The 24,187-nt window shown below is 40.1% G+C and overlaps 1 non-coding gene across 1 annotated transcript; it reads right to left on the bottom strand.

Annotated features, from left to right (window-relative positions):
- Nucleotides 1-7,001: 7,001 nt before the first annotated feature.
- LOC148014652 (5.8S ribosomal RNA) lies at nt 7,002-7,154 on the bottom strand. The gene has a single exon (XR_015688776.1). It is a non-coding gene; the product is annotated as a 5.8S ribosomal RNA (ribosomal RNA).
- Between the last annotated feature and the right edge of the window lie 17,033 nt (nt 7,155-24,187).

The raw sequence follows: 24,187 nt of genomic DNA on the forward strand, positions 1-24,187 counted from the left end.
GAGAAGAAAAAGACATGAGTGGACCACATTTCCTTTAGGTGTATAATATGAACTAGTCAATAGAATTTGGGCCTAAACATTTTTCCATTTCCACTTACTTGCAAATAACTAATCATAAAAATAGTAAGGCACAAAGGTCTCTCAAGGGTCCCAAGCACATAATATTGATAATAAAGCATGAGGGTCTCACAATGGTCCCAAGCATATCTCTAGACAACATTCCTAGAATTTGGACCGCCCAACATAGGCCAAAAAGTGCACTTACAAATATCCAATCACCAAGATAGTAAGGCACAAAGGTGTCACAAGGGTTGCAATCATATCATTTGTATATTCTAGAGCTAGGTATAGAGTATGAATCTCCACACACACACACACACAAGGGTCGCGAGCATATCATTTTGATATTCTAGTGTGAGAGAGTGAGGAGTAGGCAGGTATAGATGATGGACTTCCATGCATGCACGTGCACACACACACACAAATAGATTGCAAAAAATAGAGCAATAGACAATCACTCTATCTTTGATTTTATAGTACAAAGCTAGGATCTAAATATATATAACAAGGTACATATACCTAGAGCCCTTATTAAATGCTTGCTAGTGTAGAAGATATTCACACCTACACACACACTTACTTGTGTACATTAATGTGTGTTTATGCATGGAGGATCATAAATAACTAATTAATGCCCCTCTAGCTCATGGGGACCTAAACCTATTACATAAAACAATAGCAAAATGGGAATTTCTTGCCTAAGAAGAGGTATTCTCTAGTCCCATATACTAGATTCTTGATAGGAGTTATAGAAAGTAGAAAGTTTATTTGCAAGTGGAGCCACAACATGACATTTTCTAGTGATAAGCTCATGTACCAAAACAAATAATAGGTGCATGTGCATGGATTTTAGGCTAATCAAAGTCAACATGGGGCATAGAGGCATAATCTCATGAGGAAGGAAACAAAACCAAGATATGGCTCTTAGACTTGGCTTAGAGGCCATGGTAACATTGAAAGATATAACTCCTTTAGAATCTAAAAGAAATCTTGGCATAATGGCCCACACTATTCATTCAATGAAAAAATGCACTTTAAACAATATATTCATACTCTTGGTCATCATCATCAAGGGATAATGATTAAGTAGTAATTGTCATGGTTATTTTTGTGATTGGTGTGGTTACATCATCATTGAGTTAATGTAAGAAGTAGTGGCAACATGGTTTCACTTACTCTCTCTCTCTCTCTCTCTCTCTCTCTCTCTCTCTCTCTCTCTCTCTCTCTCTCTCTCTCTCTCTCTCTCTCTCTCTCTCTCTCTCTCTCTCTCTCTCTCTCTCTTTATTACCCTTTCTTCTCATAGAATTTTTCAATTTTATGGACAATTATTCTACTATAACTACATCTCGATGGCTCTTTCTTAACTCTACATCAAAATGCACTTGTGATCATTTCTATGTCTTTACCTCACCTTCCTTATCCATATGCATAGTGACCATTTTCTCATACTTGATGAGTACAATAATTTAGTTGTCTCTAAATCTTTCTCAAAAACAAGTTAAATACATAATATCATCATTTATTATCCTACTTTTAGTGCTATAACAATCTCCTTAAAGTATTCTTCCCTAGCAAACTCTTGAGAAGTACAATCTCCTACTTTATCCTACTTTTAGTGCTATAACAATCTCCTTAAAGTTTTATTCCCTTGTCAAACTCTTGATAAGTACAAGTTCACCATCATTTTTGCCTTTAAAACTCTTAGGAATTGTTTGGCTCTATAAGAGCTCAAAATTAGGGTAATGGATGGAGACTCTTGCTTTATTCTTTCAAGAGCTTGACATATCCATTACTCAACTTCCTCTTACATGGTTAACTTGTACTCTTGCTTTGTTAAGTTCTCTCTCTCTCTCTCTCTCTCTCTCTCTCTCTCTCTCTCTCTCTCTCTCTCTCATACACAACAAGAAAGGTAGAGAATCAAAGGGTATGACAGACTCACTTTCTTACCTTTACTATCTTGTAGTCCATAAGCATGAAAGCACTATTGAACGATGATCTCATGCTTCATGCATTGCACACTAACCTCTTGCCTCTAGTCCCTTACATTTGCATACACCACGTAGCTTTAATGTTGAAAGAAGTGTCACAAATTGCATGGTGGGGGGTGCTTGCTTGAGTTGCTGCGCCACAAACACATACCATACACACAAGAGGAAACTCACTTAAGAATGCAAGAAGAGAGATGGAAACCAAAATGTTTTCTTGACGGTTTCTTCTTCTTCTTTCACATAGAATACAATGTACAAAAGTATAGAGAAGATACACCATAAAGGAAAGTGGCCTAGCAAGTCAAATAGTGCATAACAGACTATACTAATCAAGTGGTGCTATAACTATGCCAGCTGTAGATAGGTGTAACAACCAAATATAATAAGTAATAAGCTAGTGACTATGTGAGGATCATAATGACCACCGACGTGCTAAGTGTAGATATGTTGACCCATCTAACCAAGCAGTCCATCATCAATGTCCGCACATGTTGAACTTGCTATCTCAATACTATCCCTTAAACTCAAATGTATATTTGCAACTCCAAGTAAGCCTTCGAAGCTTCTCTACACCTAATGCCTTTGTGAAAATGTCAGCTATTTGATCCTATGTGCTAACATATACCAAGTCAATCTCTCCTACAAGTACATTCTCTCTCATAAAGTGGTAATGTATTTGAATGTGTTTTGTCCTAGCATAGAACAATAGGTTCCTAGCTAATTGTATGCTACTCATGTTGTCATAGTGAATGATAACTGGACCATCTCCTTGCACATCCAAATCACACAATAACTTTTTCCCTCAATAATGCAACTACAGGTTGCTTTTTCCTACTCCATGTAACTGCTACACTACTGAAGGAAAAAATGAATTTTCTAGTAGACCTTCGCTTAGACATGCTACCATCCCAATCTGCATCTGTGTATCCAAACACTTCTATATCCTTACCTACCGCATAAAAAAGTCCATAATGTGAAGTGGACTTTATATACCACAATATGCACCTAACTGCATCCAAATGAGGCTTTCTAGGCACCTCCATAAACTAATTGACAAGGCCAATGGGATAATTCAAGTTTGGCCTTGTGATAGTCATGTAAATTAGACTCCCTACTTTCCTCCTGAACATAGTAAGGTCTTCTATCTCATCCCAAATATCAGCATTCAACTTCACATTTGCTCCAATGGCATTGAAAGAGGCTTACATGATATCATACCATACTTGGACAACATATCCAAGCCATATTGTTTTTGGGATAGCCATATACCATCATCACATCTGGTCACCTCAATACCAAGTAATTAATTTAGCTCACCCAAATCCTTCAACTTGAAGGGACTAACCTGAAGTGGAAGCATGGAGTGGAAGCAATATCTATAGTGGAAGAAGTAAGAGAGAGAGAGAGAGAGAGAGAGAGAGAGAGAGAGAGAGAGAGAGAGAGAGAGAGAGAGAGAGAGAGAGAGAGAGAGAGAGAGAGAGAGAGAGAAGATGTGGGAACTCCACTAATCACAATGTGTGACCGGCCTTCCCTTTATTCAAATGTCACTAAAATAATAAATAATGAAGTGACAGTGATGGTTGCCTGCCACCTACAGGGTACAAGTGTGTGGGTAACTAATACACAATAGGGATACTATGAGTGTAACTAATACATAGGTAGCTAGGTACGAATTCATTTACCCCTAACAACCTCCCACTTAAAGGTGAATATGTCCCTGGTGATGACAGAACAAGAAAAAAGTGATAATGGACACGTATACATGGGAGTACAATAGGATGAGGAAATATGTCATCTCATCCAATGCCTATCAACTTCCTAAGGAAGGGGAAGCGCTCCACTGAGATACTTTTAGTTAGCAGATCTGCAAGATTTTGGTCACTTGAGATCTTGATAGGCTCAATGGACTTGCCCTCAATGACCTCTCCAATAAAGTGGTAACACACCTCAATGTGCTTTGTCTTTACATGGAAGACCGGATTCTTAGCCAACTAAATAACACTCATAGAATCTGAATGCAGTATAGGGACCACATCATTAATGCCAAGGTCTACCACTAAACAACCTAACCAAAGAGTCTCCTTGCAAGCCTCAGTGGTTGCAACGTACTTTGCCTTTGTAGGTAGACAAGGCCATGCATTTTTGCACCTTGGACATCCAAGCAACACCACCTTTAGCAAAGGTGAAGACATAGCCAAAGATGGAATTCCTTCTCTCTACATGTTCGGCATTATTAGAGTTAGCATACCCCATGACTCTTGTATCCTGGCCAACATAACAGATGCACATGGTTGATGTGCCCTTCAGGTACCTCATGATATCCTTGACGGAATCATAATGCCGTCTTCCAAGTGTAGCCATATAGCATGCCACATCTCCCACTGCAAATGCTATGTCAAGGCGATTGGCTATCATGGCATACATCAAACTATCCACTATGAATATATAAGGGATCTTGGCAATCTCGGCCTTTTGTTCATCAGACTATGGACCATATCCGACTAACATTCACATGAGAAGGTAAAGGATAGCTAATAGGCTTAACAACTTGTAACACAATATTAGTGAGTTTGGGAATCTCCCAATTTCCATTTTTTGAATACTAAAAAGGTGGCACACAGATAACATCCCCGTAAGTTTCTCAAAACCATATGATGTGACCTATCATTGGAAAGTGCTTGAAAAATGAAATCTATTGAGCTATAGGCGCTCGATTTGGAGTTATAGTGTTCAAGTTATGACAAATCCAAAGATTTGACCATGTGTCCCAAACTTATGGGAAATTACCATATTAATACAATATTAGTAAGTTTGGAAATCTCCCAATTCCCATTTTTTGAATACTAAAAAAGCGGCATCCAGATAACATGCCCATAAGTTTCTCAAAACCATATGATGTGACCTATCATTGGAAAGCGCTTGAAAAATGAAATCTATTGAGCTATAGGGTGCTCGACTTGGAGTTATAATAATGTACAAGTTATGACAAATCCAAATATTTGACCATGTGTCCCAAACTTATGGAAAATTCCCATATTTCCCAATATGGTGTTTTGTGGATGAAACCACTCAAGGATCTTCTGGATGTAGTCCTTTTGTGATAAGTAAAGGAAGTGCTTAAAGCGATTGCAAGTAATGCACATTCCAAGAATATGTGAGGCATATCCCATGCCCTTCATCTCAAAGCTCTTCTTGAGCTGACCTTTTGAAGGCATCTAACTCATCATGAGCACTCCCAACAATCAATGTATTGTCCACATAAAGTATCCAAATCATAAGGCTACCATCATGAGTCTTCTTCATGTATAAACATGGATCCATATCACTATGGGAATATCCTTGTGAATGCATAAAAGTATTAAACTTGTGGTATCATTCCCTAGGTGTCTGATTAAGGCCATAAATGTTCTTTCTCAATTGACACACTAGGTGGTCCCTATTAGGTTCTACAAAGGCCTTAGACTGCTAGATGTAAATCTCGTCATGCAAGTCCCCATGAAGAAAAGCCATCTTGATATCAATCTAATAAAGATCCAAGTCAAGCTGAGTAACTAAAACTAGTACCAAGCATAGGATAGTCGTCTTCACAACAAGAGAAAAGACTTCATCAAAGTCCATGCCATGCTTATGCTTGAAACCCTTAGTAACCAATCTGGTCTTGTATACTAGCTTAGGGCGTCTAGGGGTACTTTTCAACTTGTATATCCACTTGCATAAAAAAGTATGCTTTCTACTAGGCAAAGGAACCAAATCCCATATATGATTTTTTTGCAATGAGTCATACTCTGACTACATGGCCCTCTTGCAAGAGTGACTATCACTTGTTCACATGGCCTCATCATAGGTTAGAGACTCACCATCATATGTCACCATAACATAATCCATAAAGGGCACAACCTACTCAACTATCTCTAGTAGATCGTCTTAAAATAGGTTATGGGGCCTACTGCAAGCTGTCTAGCTAGTTGTACAATAGTAGGAGACTCCTCCTAAAATATCACCCTATGTACATTAATGACATTCTTAGGTTGCTTATGCATTTTCTCCTCATGGAAAACAACATCATGACGTGAATAACCTTCCAATCATGTGGATCCCATAGGCAATAGCCCATCTCACATGCATCTCCATAACCAAGGAAGATGCATTTCACAAACTTAGGATCTAGCTTATTGTGCTTGTCCTTGGGAATATGGCAAAAAGCCTCACAACCAAAGACATGCAAATGATCATATAATGGAGGCTTTCAGGACCATACCTCCTTCCTGTGCAACTTGATATTCAAGAGCAGTTACATGGGGACTGATTAATCAAGTGTATGATAGTAGTAACTGTCCCAACTAGAAAATGTTGTGGTAAGATGCCTAGCTAAGCATACTATGGACTCATTATTGAATTTTCCTATTCATGTGCTCATCCATACCATTCTAGGGTGGGATGTACAAGGCAGTCAACTGACGCTTAATATCCCTCTCATCACAAAATTGCTCAAAGGATTTAGAGACATACTCACCCCCATTATCTGGCCTTAGGCATTTCATTCTATACCCAAGTGGATGATGCCAAAGAGATACATGTGGAACTACATTCGTTACCAAAACATGGTCAATGGGCCCAAATACAAGCAAGGGGTAGAGAGTATTAGACTTAGTACCACATGCAATGACAAGATTCCCATGGGTAATTTTCAAGAGAAATCACCAAAAGAGACAACATAATTGGCATCATCCAAGTACATCATGAAGAGTTAATGTGCTACTTGAACCAAACTAGACATCACCAATGCCAACTATCTCTAATGCTAGGTCATTACACCCAAATGGGCCGCGTAGTGCTGTTGGTACATTTCAACCAACCACGGCATCCCTCGTGCTCCAAGAGAGAGGAACATCAGAGCGCGGATGACCAATTCCACCCTCCCTCGAAGAAAGGGAGAGGGTGTGGGGGAGTTAGGGATGCTCAAGCATGCATGCCCTTGGACGAGCCACGAGCACAAGTTGCGTTCAAAGACTCGATGATTCGCAGAATTCTACAATAATTCACACTACATATCGCATTTTTCTACATTCTTCATCATTGCGAGAGCCAAGATATCCACTGAGAGTCATTGCGTTTCGTTTTTCGATCCTCCTGAGGAGAGGAATCTCAGACAATAGAAGGTTTCTTAAGTTCCTCGTGCCACCCGCATGTGTAGATCTAGTCATATTATGATAGGAGTGAAACCACTCTCTATGAGGGGTCACATGAAAGCAAGCCCTTGAATCTATCAACCAATAATGGGTATATCCTAACAAGGTATCAATCAACTATGAAGTATCAAGAGAAGAAGTTGCAAGTATGAAATGATCAGCAGAATCAGTCTCTAGGCAACATTAATCTCTTCAATCTTAATGTTGAACTTGCTAGGGATAATGCTACGATCTTCATTTTTTTCATGTACTTTACCCTTGCTCTTTTCCTTGCACTTATTCTTGTGTATTTTATGGCACTGTGGCTAAATATGTCATGCTTTCTAGCAATAATGACAAGTCGATGAGAACTTATGGCCATAGGACTTACTATGAGACTGTCCATGTGATTGAGAACGAGACTACTGAGAGCCTCTTCCATGGCGGTCATTATCACTCCTATCATTATTGCCTCTAACTATCAAAGCATGAGAGGTGCGAGAAGCATCAACATTCTTTTTTCTAACCTCTTCATTCAAGAGTACACCCTCTACATCTTGCAACTTTAGCCCTTTAGTAGGTATATTTACACACATAGTAGTATGAAATGTATCCCATGATTTAGGTAGTGTAACCAAGAGGAACAAAGGGGGGAGATCATCCTTGAACTCAATCCTCTACAAATACAAATAGTTGAAAATGGAATGAAACTCATTTAAGTGGGTTGACATGGAAGTGCCCTCCTTCATACAAAGGTCCATGAGTTGCTTCAGCCAATACATCTAAGAATCACGGCTCTACTTGTCATAGACATTGCTAATCTTATCCCATAAGTCCCATGCGCACTACCCATCTCATAGACAACATTATAGATACTTGCTTAGAGAGGGATAAAATGATCATTGTAACGTGTTCACTAACATCCTCTACGACACGTCTTAGCAGTCCATCGGAAAGGTTGTCCAGAAGACTCCACCCGGCACTCCCATGGAATGTTGCGGGTTTTGTAATCTAGGCCTTTCCGTGTCTGCCCCGTAACGGAAGTGTCCTGGGCGCTTCCCACTTAGGATCGAATGGAATTGTTGGTCATTTGCTAACAGCGTCTAGCGTCAGACCTGATCAAACTACTTTACGCAGATCGCCCGGTCTGAAGCGGATTCATGCTGCACTTGGTTCAAGGAGAATGGGAAACGAGAGGGATGCAAGGCTCGACCTCTCTGCCAAAAGGCATAGTCCCATTCCGTTCCCCTAAAACAGCCTGAATCGGGTAATCGGTACTTCCAAGTCATTGTTCTCCTTGCTTGCTTTGGTGATGACGATCATCCTCTGTCCATCGAAGATCTTGAGAAAAGTTCCCGGCTAACCGGGACCACCCATCCGTAGGACAGACCTATGGTCTATCCTCCGCACTTTCCTCAGTTTGTTTTAGTTATGTAATTACCTACCACATTAGTTTGACATATACAAACAGCTTCTTTGATTAACCCTGTTATGCACTGGTTCCTTCACGTAATTTTATCACAGGACATAAAGAAAACAGTGCCAAACAACTTCTTTATTATCATTATATCCTTTTATCTTTGCAATACAAGGAGTTCCCGCCCGTAGGCGTATTCATAATCCGCCCGAAGGCTATCTAGTAATCCTTCCTGTGATTACTATCCCAAGTTTCCGCCCGTAGACTAGTATGCGGGCCTCGAGATCCAATCCCGAGTCACGTTAGTCTCTTGTGCAGGGCCCGGAAGGCGAGGGATTTACAGCCAGAGCCCCCCCTGGCACCCAAGCGTCCTCCTGCTCCAAGCAGAACTCAACGGAGAGACCTCTCACGGCGGGTTCGGTCCACGTTCCCGGCGCGGTTCACAACCCCCTTGGTTAGGGTCAGGCAGGCAGTCGGGGGTAACTGAAGCTGCCTCTCAGGCACCAACCTGAAGCTTTAGGTATATTTTCATCCTTTAGTTCATTGAGCAAACAATGCAAACAGTCCTTTCTAACTTTTACAAACACAGTCAAATTCCAATGGCCGTTTGGCTGGCAAACTGTCAAGGAGTAACTCCTTTTCCTCCGAATGCAACCCGCATTCGATCCAGAATCAATTGCAACTTGGCAAGATTCCTATCATTCTTAGGGTCAGGGTCATACCCTTCCAATACATTAGGTTTGTTGTGGCAGGATCCAGCGACCATGTCGCCTTAGTTTATTGTCGGACAACTGCTTCAAGGCAATTTATTTAACTTTCCTTTTCCTTGGCAACTTTTCCCAGGGAAAGTGAATAACAGGATGATTACTCATCCTCAATAATTTAACTCCCTTCAATAAATTGTCAACCTCATTTCGAGATATGACAATACTTTTTGCGGACAAATTCCAAGACTATACAATGTTGCGGCTTGTGCGCAAGTATTGCATCTATTTTATGGAATCCTCCTATCCCTTCCTTAGTGTTCCGACTGCGGGTTTTTAACCCTATCCGAGTAACAGGATTTTTGGGGTATCCTTCAAGTCATTACAATTAGGTTTGGGTCATGATACTAGAATATGCAACTCCGTCGGAGTTCCTTCATTAAGACGACTGATCCTTAGGATAAAACCCTAGATCCTTTCACGAATAAACAACCGATCGCTTCGACATTTTGTGAATGCATGTAAGATCCCTAGATTCACAGTTTTTGTCTTAAGCGAGGTCGAATTATCCTTGCACTAAATCCTAGTTATCTCTTAGGATTCCCATGTTATATGATTCCTTGTGATTCATATTACTTAGCCAATTCATTTATGCCTGTTTGTGACAAGGATGATCCTTCTAGGGTGATAAACCAAATCTACGGAATCGAATTTGCGTAAACAAGCGATTGATTGCCGTTTTCTTGGTGAGGTAAATTACTTACTAATATGTACGCTAACTTTCCTAATTAATCCAGCCTACTACTTTATAGTTTATGCTCTCGAACTTATGCATTGGCGAGTCATACAATCTTTCCTTGGTGCATGCTAATTTGGTTACTAACTTTCCCTAGGGCCTACTAGGTCTTGCATCAACAATCGTACCTACTACCTTGTAGTTTATCCTTTGGCATCCCATGCATTTACACCTAGTTACAACTCTTTAATGATTGATCCTTTTCTCATGAAGACTACGCAATTTCATAACATTCTCCTAGTCACTAAGTCGTGATGATACTCAAGTGAAAACTAGTGTTGCTCTACTCCATCGTATAACTATGTTGCAAGTCATACGTTCGTTTTTAGTGCCCTATTAGTTCTTTCCGAATGAAATCTTATGGTGCTAGACTTTCCCTATGGATCATAACGTGCATATACGCTTAATTCATCATCTCTAGGATGGCAACTAAGGCACATATAAACCCCGTTTCCTTGCTTAGGATTAGATTCTTACCTTTAAAAATACCATCTACATGCATCTAATTCCCTAACCGTTCAATCTTTCATAATGCTCAAAAAGATGCATTTCTTTCAATGCTTTTAATTTAAACGTAACTTGAATTTCCCTTCCTAAGCGCGCCTAATCATTTCTTATGCGGAATTTAACACGGAAGAACCTGGACTTGTGGTGTCGGGGTGATGTCCACTTGCACATTTGGAGTCGATCCTCCCGCGGTTGCCTCTTGGGATCTTTTTGGAGCCATCGTAGTCGTAAATTCGACTTCCGATCTGCCTTTGTGCTTGTATGCGGATGGGTTCCTCTTCGGAATAGAGCTTGCGACAAAAGCTTCGGAATTCCCACGAATTCGAATCGGCGCGGTAATTGGGCGGCTTGCGGCTTAACCCTTCTTGCGGAGATCACTCGATGGATCTTGCGGTGGTCTTTGAGGCTCCGCCGTCTCTTCTTAGACGTTCCAGGGAGGAATAGGAAGGCCTTTTCCCGGAATTGGGATGGGACGGAACCTTTGGAAATGGGTGGAATAAAAATCCCTTTAGGGAAGTTGGAAAAATGGCCGTGGGAAAGGCCTTTGGGCCAAAATGGTGGGAAATTGCCTTGCAATGGGGCAAAGGATTTAGGGTCGTGGGAAGGGGGTCTAGGGAGGCCCCCTATGGAAGCTTCTATAGAAGCTTCCAAAAGAAGCTTCTGGCACGTGGGTAGGGCCGTGGAGACGTGGCGATGGCCTGGCGGCCTGGCGACTGCAGCGGCAGCACGGCGGACGGGGAGCGGAGCTGGGCGGCAGCGACTGAGGACCGTGGCGAGGCGGCGAACCAGCTGCTGGCGGCGGCAACGGCTGGCGGCCTGGCGGCTTCCCACGACGGCCTCTCCTCCTCCTCTCAGAGTCTTTGCCCCTCCTCTCCCTCCTTAAGCATACGACTTCCTCCTCTTCTCTCCCCACAGAATCCTCTCCAGTCTTCTCCCTTAAGCCACCCCCCCCATCAAGGGGGTGTTTTTTATAGCCAGTGGGGGTGGGGAAGGGGTCTCCCCCACGTGGGGGATCTTCCCATGCAAACTCCTCTTTCCCATCCCCCCTCACACACTCCCTTTCCTCCAGCCATGCATCGGCTGGGGGAAAAGGGATAAATACATAAGAAAATTTGCCTTTAATTAATTGAATTTGCCCCTCCCAAGAGGGTGTTCCCGTGCGGTTAGCGGTTTTTAACACCCGGTTCGATTTACCATTCGCAGAAGCCCTATTTCTCTTGTGCGGCTCACACATTACGCGGCCTAATAATTCAAATGCGAGAGATACCCTTTGCACAGGGTTTGCACGGCGTGCGGGAAGTAATATTTACGGTACGGTACATGGAAATATTACAATCATGGACTTACATAGCTCCTCTAGTTCAGCCCAATCATTTGTATCAATACATTTCGGCTTCACATCCTCATGTTTCAAAGGCTTAATCTACATTTTTTGCACTTTCTAATAGTTGTAGTTGGTACCATCCAACTTGTCAATAGTAAAGATAGCACTATCATTAGAACCACCAGCCATAATGGGACCAAGCAAGTGCACATAAGAGCAAAACAAGCTACTATAATAAATTGCAAATTATCCCCAAAACCATAGCTAAATCAAGTTGAAAACAAGGGATACTGACCGAATAATGAAATGTCCACAAAATCAATGCAAAAGACCATCAAATGGAGGTGATTTCTTGCATAAATAATGCAGTAAAGTACAATTACAGCATGCTGAAAAATGAAGTATAACAGTAAGAAATAAATGCCAAAGAGGGGCCATCCTGACACAAGACAAATTGGAATTTCCAAGGAATAGTTGCAAATAGTAGTGAGTGAATATGCATCTTGGCATGGAGAACTGTCAAGCGATTAATGTGTCAGATTGAGATACATCCTATAGGCATAACCATCATGCATAGAGTATGTCTCATAGGTAATAGAAGAGACCAAAGGCACAACTAACTTAGCAATGTAATGGAAGCACGATACATAGCCAACCAAGATACATACATCACTGATAAACAATAGTGTGATAGAGATAGATGTTGGCCCAAAAGTAATGTTAGATTGGCCCACTAAGCAAATGCTCAATGTAAGATCCAAGTGTCAAGTAGAAGCTCAATAATAAAACCAAGTAGCTCCCACCACTACAAAAAAAGTCAAATGCTAGATGATCAAACAAAGCACAAAACATCATGTGGAAGGCATCCATATATTCAAGATACAAGTAATATATATCCGAGAGTATCTAACCCAAGTAACTTGCAAAGCTCTTATGGTAGCATCCAATGACCATAAAAATAGTGAATGATAGTCAATGTTAAAAGTCAAAGCTCCAATCTTAGCTCAAGAGCATGCAAAGAGCAAAACTGAGCATGGAAGATCAATGGTATATTCGAGTGTATTATCCAAGGTGCTCAGGAAGCGTCCAATGGCAATAGGCATACAAGATCCCTGATAAAATAGTGTGCTATCCTATTAGTCCCATAATGAAACAATCTCTATAAATTGATCCAAAAGATCTCAATGTGACCCACAAAGCATCTCCAAGTAATAGCCAAACATCTACCAATATGCTAGCATCAAATTAGCATCAATAGAGCAATAATAGAGCCATAATATCTGAGAAGAAACTATTTCAAATTTGTGATAGCAAGGTTACTATTCATAAATAGCAAGAACATATATTTTGAGCTTCAAAGGATATCCAATATGCACAATGCCTTGTAAGAGAGTGGGTATAGATGAGTAGGACACGGGTTAGCATGGGAATACCCAGTTATACTCACGGGGTATATAAGGTGTTGAGAGACCCAATTAGGGCATCACTTATCAATAATCAAGTCTCTCTTTTACCCTTCCTTCCAGGTTTCACGGCTTCCCTTCCCTTTCTCTCTCTTTTCCTGTCTTTCTCTCTCTTCTACTAGTCTTTCTCTCTCTTCTTCTCTCATCTTCTTCCTCTTTCTCTCTCCTTTCTATTGCAGTCTCTCCCTTCTCTCCTTCTCTCTCCTAGGTCTCATTCATTACAATTGGTATTAGACCTTAGGTATTTGGTCCTTTCTTCCTTCTCTTTCCTCACATCTAGTTACATTCTACAAAAAAAAAGAAGCCCTAGTTTAGATAGGTACATCAGGGATAGGAGCTGTAAGGAGCAGTGATGGAGTACCACAGGGGATGGCAGCTTTCTTGAAGACCATACAAGCCATGGCAAGGGGCTTGGAAAATTAAGAGGCAAGGGAATAAAAATGGCAATTCGTTTTCAATCCCTAGTCAAAATTAAGAGGTAAACTTGTCAAGAAAGGACTCACAGGAGTTAGTGAGGGCTTTAGTCCCAATTACTTTTGAGAAGAGGTCTTCTCTTTCTTCCCTGAAAGCTTCCTTTTGGAGTTTCCATGGAGTACCAAGTCAATATCTCTTCATATCTCTTAGACCTTGCTCCTCCCTTTTTGCAAATGGGTGTTGTCATGGTTTTTCTCACTTCATCCTGAATGTCTGGAGTACCCAGTCATTGTGGTGTGGTCCACAAAAACAAGGGTAAGGATTAGTGCAAGCTATGCTATTTATAGTAGGTGGTTTTACTTCTTTCCCTAGAACTATGTCTTTTGAGCATGATGAGGGAGCATCTGTTTTAGGAGTTTTAGTGCAATCCTGCAATGGTACTTGAAGGTTTTCTTCATAAATTGGATGGCATACGATCTCTAGTAGGACTCTATAAATTCCAGAGTGGTGAAGCTTAATTTCCAAATTTGTTGCCCTTGATCCGACCACGTGAGGCACAATGGAAGGCCCTTTTTGGATCTCTTTAAAAGGTTCTTTTGAAGCAGATCATGTCAACATGAATCATGTTAAAGAACCAGGGTTGGAGACGTGTAGAAAGAAAGTGACGCACGCCTTCCTGTGGCTCATCTAAGGCCAAGGGATGCTTCTTTAGCCTCCTGTGCTCTCGTCTCTCCTCCACATCATGGATTGTCATCGCTAGAAGAAGAAAGCAAATGTGACTTGGAGCTCACAAGAGCTAGAGGATATGCCAGAGAGAGTCAAGAAGTAGGCCTCAACATTGGGCACAATTCATGCTATTGCTGCTACTTTTGCTTATGGAAATGGGATTAGGGAAGCACTTCAAAAAACTTAAATAAGTCTACCCCCATGGCCTAAAAGATGTATACACTAGTTAGAAGAAGTGAGAGATCAAAGCCCACCTCGAATGGAAGAAGCCATCACCACCAGTGATTGTGAACTACTATGGGTATCTTGAATGAATGCTGGCAGGTTAGGCTCAAGATCTTAATAGCTCTGATACCAGTTGAAGGGAGTGAGCCTTGAAGTGGAAGCATGGAGTGAAAGCAAGAGCTATTGTGGAAAGGAGAGAGACACACACAAGATGTGGGAACTCCAATAGTCACAATGTGTAACCGGCTCTTTATTCAAATATCATTGAAAGAATAAAGAATGAAGTGACAGCGATAGGCATCCACCACCTATAGGGTACAGGTGTGAGGGTAACTAATACACAATGTGGTATTATCATTGTAACTAATACAAGGGTGGCTAGGAATAAGCACCTTTACCCCGAATACATCTAAAACATCTTCTTCAAAAAGTTCCTAACTTTAGCAATCCCACTATCATTGTCACCTATAATAATCAAGTCATCACATAGATGATTATGATGACCAAGCCTACATCTTCCTTCCTCATATAAAGTGAGTGATTAGTATTAGAAACATAAAAGCCAATGTTGACAATATACTCTCTTCTTTGATCTTGTTAAACCATACTCTAGATGCTTGCTTCAGCCCATAGAGCACCTTCTTTAACCTACATACATATATGGGATGCTCTAAATCCGCATAACCTATTGGCTACTTGATATACACCTCTTCTTGTAATTAACCATGCAAGAAGTCATTCTTGATATCCATTTTTTGTAAACTCTAACCTTTGGCTGTTGCCAAAGTAATCACATATCTAATAGTTGCCATCCTAGCAACTAGATTGAATGTCTCTTCATAGTCTATGCTATATGTTTGAGCATAGCCCTTTGCAACTAGCCTAGCCTTATACCTGCTAATGTAACCATATGCATTATGCTTAATTTTTTAGACCCACTTATAACTAATAGCTTTCTTGTCCTTAGGCAATGGTACTAGATCCCAAGTTTTATTGGCTTCTAAAAATGTAGCCATCTCCTTAGCCATTTTTGCTTCCCAATGAGCATAACCAATAGCATCCTCAAAGAAAGTGGGCTCAACATCCTCAACCACCTTTACTATATAAGCATAATGGTGAGCTACATCACCTTCAAAACCAAATCTTTTAGTGTATTTGACCTTGCTAGACCTAAACCATCGGATCACTCAATGGAGCCTTTACATTATCATGCACTTTCTCTATATGTGGTGTCTTGACTAAAGGAATACCAAGCTCATCATTTAGACTCTCTAAGCCACTGGAATCTCTATCAAACCCAAATGACTAGTAGACGCATCATTACCATCTGACACTTCCTTATTTACTTTCCTTCGTCTTTACCTACAACACTAGTAAATGCACCTAAAGATGTGGGACTACTCCTTAGTCTGAACTATAGATATAGTACTAGATGATATTTCTAGTCCACTAAGGCTTTGTGATTTTTACTTTTCTTTCTACATATAACTATCATGATTATCATTATCATTTAATGCTTCACTACTAAATACATACCAACTGTTCATCTCATAAAAAATAACATCTCTACTCAGTCTAAACTCACTAGTGATAGGGTTATAATAATGACACTCTTTTTGCTCTAAAGAGTATCCAATAAAAACACATTTTGTCTTTCGATCAAGCTTCTTTCACAGCTCATTTGACACATGAGCATATGCAATACAATGAAATACTTTCAAGTATGACACATCGAGCTTCTTACCTATAAAGCATTCTTTGAGAATCATCCCATGAACTGTAGTTGTGGGAGTTCTGTTCATAATATAGACCGCAGTATGAACAGCTTTAAACCAAAAATATTTTGACATATTCTTTTCAGCCACCATCAATACTCGTGCAGCTTTTGAAATATGTTTATTTTTTCTTTTTGAAACCCCTTTTTGCTATGGGATATATATGTAGGGTAAATTGTCTCTTTTACCCATGAGACCTCAAGAAGTCATTGAACTCATTAGTGAGGTAATCTCCCTCTCCATCTAACCTCACGCGCTTAACTTTTAAGCATGTTTCTGTTTCAATAGTAGCCTCCAAAGTTTTGAAGTATTTTTCTTCATGAAATATACCCATATCTTTCTTAAACAATCATCAATAAATGTGAACAAATATTTGTTGCCACTAAGGGATATTCTGTGTAGGGCCCCAAATATTTGTATGCACAATATCAAGTATATTCCTACTCACATCTCTATCATGCAAAAAAGGTTGTCTTACCTACCTATTAAACTCACATACTTCACACACTTTATGAAATTTTGCAACTCTAAAATTAGGCAACCCTGTAACCAACCCTTTGGACTGCATAAATTTTAGTCTTCATAAATTTGTATGTCTAATATGTTTGTGTCATATTTCAATATTTGCAACCACTCCTTTTCCTTTAGCATACATTGGAGCATTCATAGTAGGAACTCCAACATCTAAAGCTTCCTTTTGTGATCTACCTACACTTATCATTAAAATCTTCCACAAAGCAGCCTTTGCATTAAATCAAACTTGCATCCTTGCTCTACCATTTGACCAATATACAAAAAATTATTTGTGATGGATGGCACATGTAATGCATTTGATAGACTTTTTGTTCGACCATCATGCAAGGACAAAGAAACTTTTCCAATGTGTGAGATTGGGTGGCATGAATCATCAGTCACCTACATAAAACTTAGGTTTTGTAAATCCTACATCTCTGCAAACTATTGAGCATGATAGATTATATGATTAGATGTACTTGAATCAACATACCATACATTATCGTGTGTCTCCTTTCTTGTAACAAAATTCATCATATGCTACATAACAAATAGATGCTCACTTTTATCATCATTTTATTGTAAAGATAATGAAAGTTTCCTTATTATAGTTTACCATTGTGGATATCATCATTCTTAGCATAACAATGAGCTATAATATGACCTCTTTTGCCATAGTAATGACAAACAATACCAGAGTTTCCATAACCTTTGTTTTTCCTTCCACCTCTTTCTCTAGAGCTTCCCTTACCTCTAAAGTTTCCATGGTCTCTTGAAACCTATATTTCACCCAAACTGTTGATTCAACTTGTTTTGCTGGTTATTACTAGCATATCCCATACCATGGCATCTTGAAGAGGATTTGCCATGTCCTCTTCCTGAACTTGAGTAAAAATTTTGAACCTAATCACCACTTCTTTTAGATGATTCACCTTGCATGTTGATCTCTTTAATGATCATGAGAAAGACCAACTCATAAAAAATTAGAAACGGCTGCCGCACATATACAGAAGTAACAAATGATTTGGAGGCCTTTTCATTATTGAGACCACTCAAAGTAGACCAAATCATCATCATGAGGCATTGCATCAATCATTGCCAAGGCATCTCAAATGCTCCTACCTTCAAAATATACTCATTGACAAACATTTTCTCTTTCTTCAAGGTATTAAGCTCTTGCTTGAGAGCTGAATCTTTCGTGCCTTTGTATTTATTGAAAACATGTTCTCAAAAATTATCTAAGATGTATGTGAAGTTTTTTCATTTCTTACATGTCCCAGCATAGTGTTGTCAATGACTGCAGATAGCCAATATATCACATTTTTTACTTTTACATTCCATTCATTCCATGCCCTTAATTCTTCTGTAGTCACATGGTTACTCAACTTGGATCCTTTTCTTCACCTAAAATAAACCCAAAGAGACATTTTCCAGTAAGAAAGTTTGTCACATGTAACTTCTATGATGGGTAGTCCTTCTTATCTAACTTCTCAATGATGGGGTTTCCACTATTCTCTGCCATTATCACAAAATTGATAGAAAATAACAAGTAACTCTTCTGCAACCTTCAACAACAAGTGCACAACAATACACCAAGTAGCATTTTTCAGTGATTGCTTAACAATACATATAATCTACAACTTTCTTATGGCGGATAAAACTTGTGTTTCCTTCTTGAAAAACACCTCAAAACTTATATATTCAAAATTTGTAATCTATGCACCCACTTTCAATCAACACAATCGAAATCATAATATACCCTGAAATTGCTATCGGCAAGCTTGTGCATCTAAAATGAGGCCTTGAATGGTCTTAGATGGCCAAAAAAGTAGCTCCTACACCAAATATTATGGATCTATAGAATATATAGTGTTCTATTCGCACACCAAATCTCACAACAATTTAAGATCTTTGCTCTACCTTGCTTCTAGTGCCTTTATAGGCATTATCCAAGAGAAAGAGTGGAAAAAGGGGAGAGCTTTTTATCTCTTGCTTGGTTGCTTGAATCCTTTCTTCTTATCCTTCAGTATAGCCTTCAAAACCAACCTCTCTCAATGGTGTCACTCTAATACCATGTCACGAATCATATGCTAGGGGGAGACTTGCTTAAGATTCTATGCCAAACACAAATCATACTAATAAAAGGAAGCTCACTCAAGAACACAAGAAGAGAGGTAGAAGCCAAAACATTTTCTTGTTGGTTTCTTCATTTTCTTTCACACATAATGCAATGCACACAAAGTATAGATAAGATACAACATAAAGAAAAGTGGCCTAATTCAAATAGTGCATAACCGACTATACTAATCGATTGGTACTATAACTATGCTATCTATAGATAGATATAACAACCAAATATAATAAGAGATAGGTTAGTGGCTATGTAAGGAAGATAATGATCACATGTCAAGAATCACGTGGAGGGGGAACTTGCTCAAGATGCTACGCCGAACACACACAAAATGCACAAGGAGAAGCTCACTCAAGAGACAAGAAGAGAGATGGAGGCCAAAACATTTTCTTGCTAGTTTCTTCTTCTTCTTCCACACTCTTTACAATGTACACAAAGTATAAATAATATACAACATAAAGGAAAGTGGCCTACTAAGTCAAACAATGCATAACCGACTACACTAGTCCATTGGCGTTATAGCTATGCCAGTTGTAAATAGGTGTAACAACTTGAATATAATAAGTAATGAGTTAGTGGCCATGTGAGAGTCATAATGACCACTGACATGCTAAGTGTAGATGTGTGGACCCATCTAACCAGGCGGTTCATCATTAATGTCCGCATGTGTTGGGCTTGTCATCTCAACACTCCCTCTCAAGCTCAACCGGATCTCTACAACTCCAAGTAAGCTTTGAAACTTTTGAAGCTTCTCTGTACCCAATGCCTTCATGAAGATGTCAGCTATCTGATCCTGTGTGTTGACATACACCAAGTCAATCTCACCTCTGCTAGTACCTTCTCTCTCACAAAGTGGTAGTGTACCTCAATATGTTTTGTCCTGGCATGGAACACAGGGTTCCTAGCCAACTGTATACTGCTCATGTTGTCACAATAAATGACAACTGGACCTTCCACCTGCACATCTAAATCAGCCATTAACTTTTGCAGCCATACTACCTCACATGCTGCAACTGCAACACCTCTATAGTCAGCCTTTGAACTCGACAAAGCAAATGTAGATTGCTTTTTGCTGCTCCAAGTAACTGCTGCACTACCAAGAGAGAACATGTATCCGCTGGTAGATCTTCTATCAGACATACTACCAGCCCAATCTGCATCTATGTATCCAAACACTTGTACATCTATACCTGCCTCATAGAAAAGTCCATAATGTAATGTGGACTTCACATATCTCAATATGCGTCTAACTGCATCCAAATGCAGCTTTCTAGGTACTTGCATAAACTGACTCACAAGACCAACAACGTAGCTCAAGTCTAGCCTTGTAATGGTCATGTAGATCAAACTCCCCACTATCCTCGTGAACATAGTAGGGTCTTCTATCTCATCCCCAACATCAGCACTCAACTTTACATTCTGCTCCAATGGGACTGAAAGTGATTTGCATGCTGTCATACCATACTTGGACAATATATCCAAGCCATACTGTCTTTGGGACAACCATATACCATCATCACATCTGATCACCTCAATACCAAGGAAGTACCTTAGCTCACCTAAATCCTTCATCTCAAACTTCTTCTTCAAAAAGTCCTTGACTTCAGCAATCCCACTATTACTATCACCTATAATAATCAAGTCATCCACATAGATGACTATGATGACCAAACCTGCATCTCCCTTTCTCACATAAAGTGAGTGATTAGTATCAGAAACATAAAAGCCAATATTGACAAGATACTCTCTGATCTTGTTAGACCATGCTCTAGGTGCTTGCTTGAGCCCATAGAGTGCCTTCTTCAACCTGCACACATACATGGGATGCTCTAAATCTTCATAACCTGCTGGCTGATCCATATACACTTCTTCTTGCAAATCACCATGCAAGAAGGCATTCTTCACATCCATTTGTTGCAACCTCCAACCTTTGGCTATTGCCAAAGCAATCACACATTTGACAGTTGCCATCCTAGCAACTGGATTGAAGGTTTCATTATAATCTATGCCATATGTCTGGGCATAGCCTTTTGCAACCAACCTAGCTTTGTACCTACTAATAGTACCATCTGCATTGTGCTTAATCTTATAAACCCACTTACATCCAATAGATTTCTTGCCCTTCGGCAATGATACTAGATCCCAAGTCTTATTAGCCTCTAATGCAGCCATCTCCTCATCCATTGTTGCATCCCAATGAGTATGACCAACAGCATCCTCAAAACAAGTGGGCTCAACATCCTCAACTAGTTTCACCATATAAGCATAATGGTGAGCTGCATAACCTTCAAAACCAAATCTTTTAACAGGGTATTTGACCCTGCTAGATTTGCGTACCATCGGATCACTCAATGGAGCCTTTACATTACTATGAGCTCTCTGTACACCTGGTGTCTTGACAGAAGGAATGCCAAGCTCATCATCCAAGCCCTCTGAGCCACTGGAGTCTCCATCAAGAATTGCATCAATGCTATCTAACACTTTATTCTTTCCTTTGTCTTTACCTGTAGTGCTACTAAATGCACCTGAAGATGTAGAGCTACTCCTTAGTCTCCCAGACCAAGGACTACCAGATGATGTCTCTGGTCCACTAAGAGTTAGTGATTCTTGCTTTTCACCTTGCACATGAGTGTCATGATCATCATCATCATCCAATACATCACCACTAGATGCATACCAACTGCTCATTTCATCAAAGATGACATCCCTGCTCACTCTGAACTTACATGTGACAGGGTTATAACAACGATACCCTTTCTTCTCTAAATAGAATCCAATAAAGACACATTTTTCTGCCTCTGGATCAAGCTTCTTCTGTAGCTTATCTGGCATATGAACATATACAACACATCCAAATACCTTCAAGTGCGATACATCGAGCTTGTTGCCAGTAAAGCATTCTTCAGGAGTCATCCCATGAACTGCAGCTATGGGAGTTCTGTTCATAATATAGACAGCAATATGAACAGCCTCAGACAAAAAATGCTTAGGCATATTCTTTTCAGCCATCAAGGCGTGTGCAACTTCTGCAATATGCCTGTTTTTCCTTTCTGCAACCCCATTTTGCTATGGGGTATACTTGCATGTGAACTGTCTCTTTATCCCATGAGACCTCAGAAAATCACTGAACTCATTCGAGAGGTACTCTCCCCCTCCATCTGACCTCAAGCACTTTACTTTCAAGCATGTTTCTCTTTCAACTGCAGCCTTGAAAGTTCTAAAGTGCTCAAACGCTTCACTCTTTTCCTTCATAAAATATACCCACAGCTTTCTAGAACAATCATCAATGAATGTGACAAAGTATGAACTACCTCCAAGAGATACATTTTGTGTAGGCCCCCAAATGTCTGTATGCACAACATCAAGGATATTTTTGCTTATATCTCTGTCATGTGAAAAGGGTTGTCTTGCCTGCTTACCAAACTGACATGCTTCGCATACCTTATGAAATTCTGCAACTCTAAATGTAGGCAAACCTATAACCTACCCTTTGGACTGCATTAATTTCAGCCTTTGTACATTTGCATGTCCAATGCGTTTGTGCCAAATTTCAATATCTGCAACAACACCTTTTCCTTTAGCATACATAGCAGCATTCATAGTAGGAATTCCAGCATCCAGAGTAAACATACGTCTAACTCTACTTCCCTTTGCTACCAACCTGCACTTGTCATTGAAGTCTTCTACAAAGCAGCCCTTTGCATTAAATCTGACTTGCAGCCCTTGCTCTACCATCTGACCGCCTGACACCAAATTCTTTGTAATAGATGGCACATGTAATATATCTGAAAGACTCTTTGTCTTACCATCATGCAAGGACAAGGGAACTTTTCCAATGTGTGAAATTGGGTGGCATGAATCATCACCCGTCTGCACATAACCTGCATTTTGCAAATCCTGCATCTCTCCAAACCATTCTGCATGGCTGGTCATATGATTGGATGCACTTGAATCAACATACCAAACATCATCATGTGTTCCCTTTCCTGTAACAGCATTCAGCATATGCTGCATAATAAACAGACATTCATTTTTGTCTTCATTCGATCGTGAAGACGATGCATAGTTTCCTTGCTGCAACTTACCACTGTGAATATCATCTTTCTTAGCATGACATTGGGCTGCAACATGACCTGTTTTGCCACAGTAGTGACACACAATACTAGAGTTGTTAGAGCCTTTGTTCTACCATCCACCTCTTCCTCTAAAGCTCCCCTTGTGTCTAAAGTTACCACGACCTCCTGAAACCTGCATATCGCCAAATTGCTGATTCAATCTGTTTTGTTGGTTGTCACTACCATGTCCTGTACCACGGCCTCTTGAAGAGAACTTGCTACGTCCCCTTCCTGAAGTGGAGTAGAAAGCTTGGACCTGTTCACCACTTCTTTCAGATGTCTCACTCTACATGTTGATCTCTTTAGTGATCATAAGGGAGACCAACTCATCGAAATCTAGAAATGGCTTTCTGACATATACGGAAGTTACAAAAGACTTCCAAGCCTTTTCATTGTTAAGTCCACCCAAGGTAGACGACACCAAATCATCATAATCAGGCATTGCATCAATCGCTGCCAAGGCATCTGCAATGCTCCTTACCTTCAGTGCATACTCATTGATAGACATCTTCCCTTTCTTTAATGTATTCAACTCTTGCTTGAGTTGAATCTTTTGTGCCTTTGTATTTATGGAAAACATACTTTCAAGTATGGTCCAAGCTGCATATGAATTCTCTGCATTTCTAATATGTCCCAGCATATTATTGTCAATTAGTGCAGACAGCCAATACATGACCTTTTTGTCTTTTGCATTCCATTCCTTTCGTGCCTTTGCCTCTTCTGCAGTTAGAGGATCACTCATCTCCGGCTCCTTTTCTTCACCTGAAACAAACTCGTAGAGGCCTTTTCCAATAAGGAAGTTCGTGACACGGAACTTCCATGAAGGGTAGTTGTTCTTGTCGAGCTTCTCAATGATGGGGT

Source organism: Lygodium microphyllum, chromosome 25 (genome assembly GCF_053477565.2).
Source record: "Lygodium microphyllum isolate KBCC chromosome 25, Lygodium_microphyllum_v1.1.10, whole genome shotgun sequence".
Lineage (NCBI taxonomy): Eukaryota > Viridiplantae > Streptophyta > Polypodiopsida > Schizaeales > Lygodiaceae > Lygodium > Lygodium microphyllum.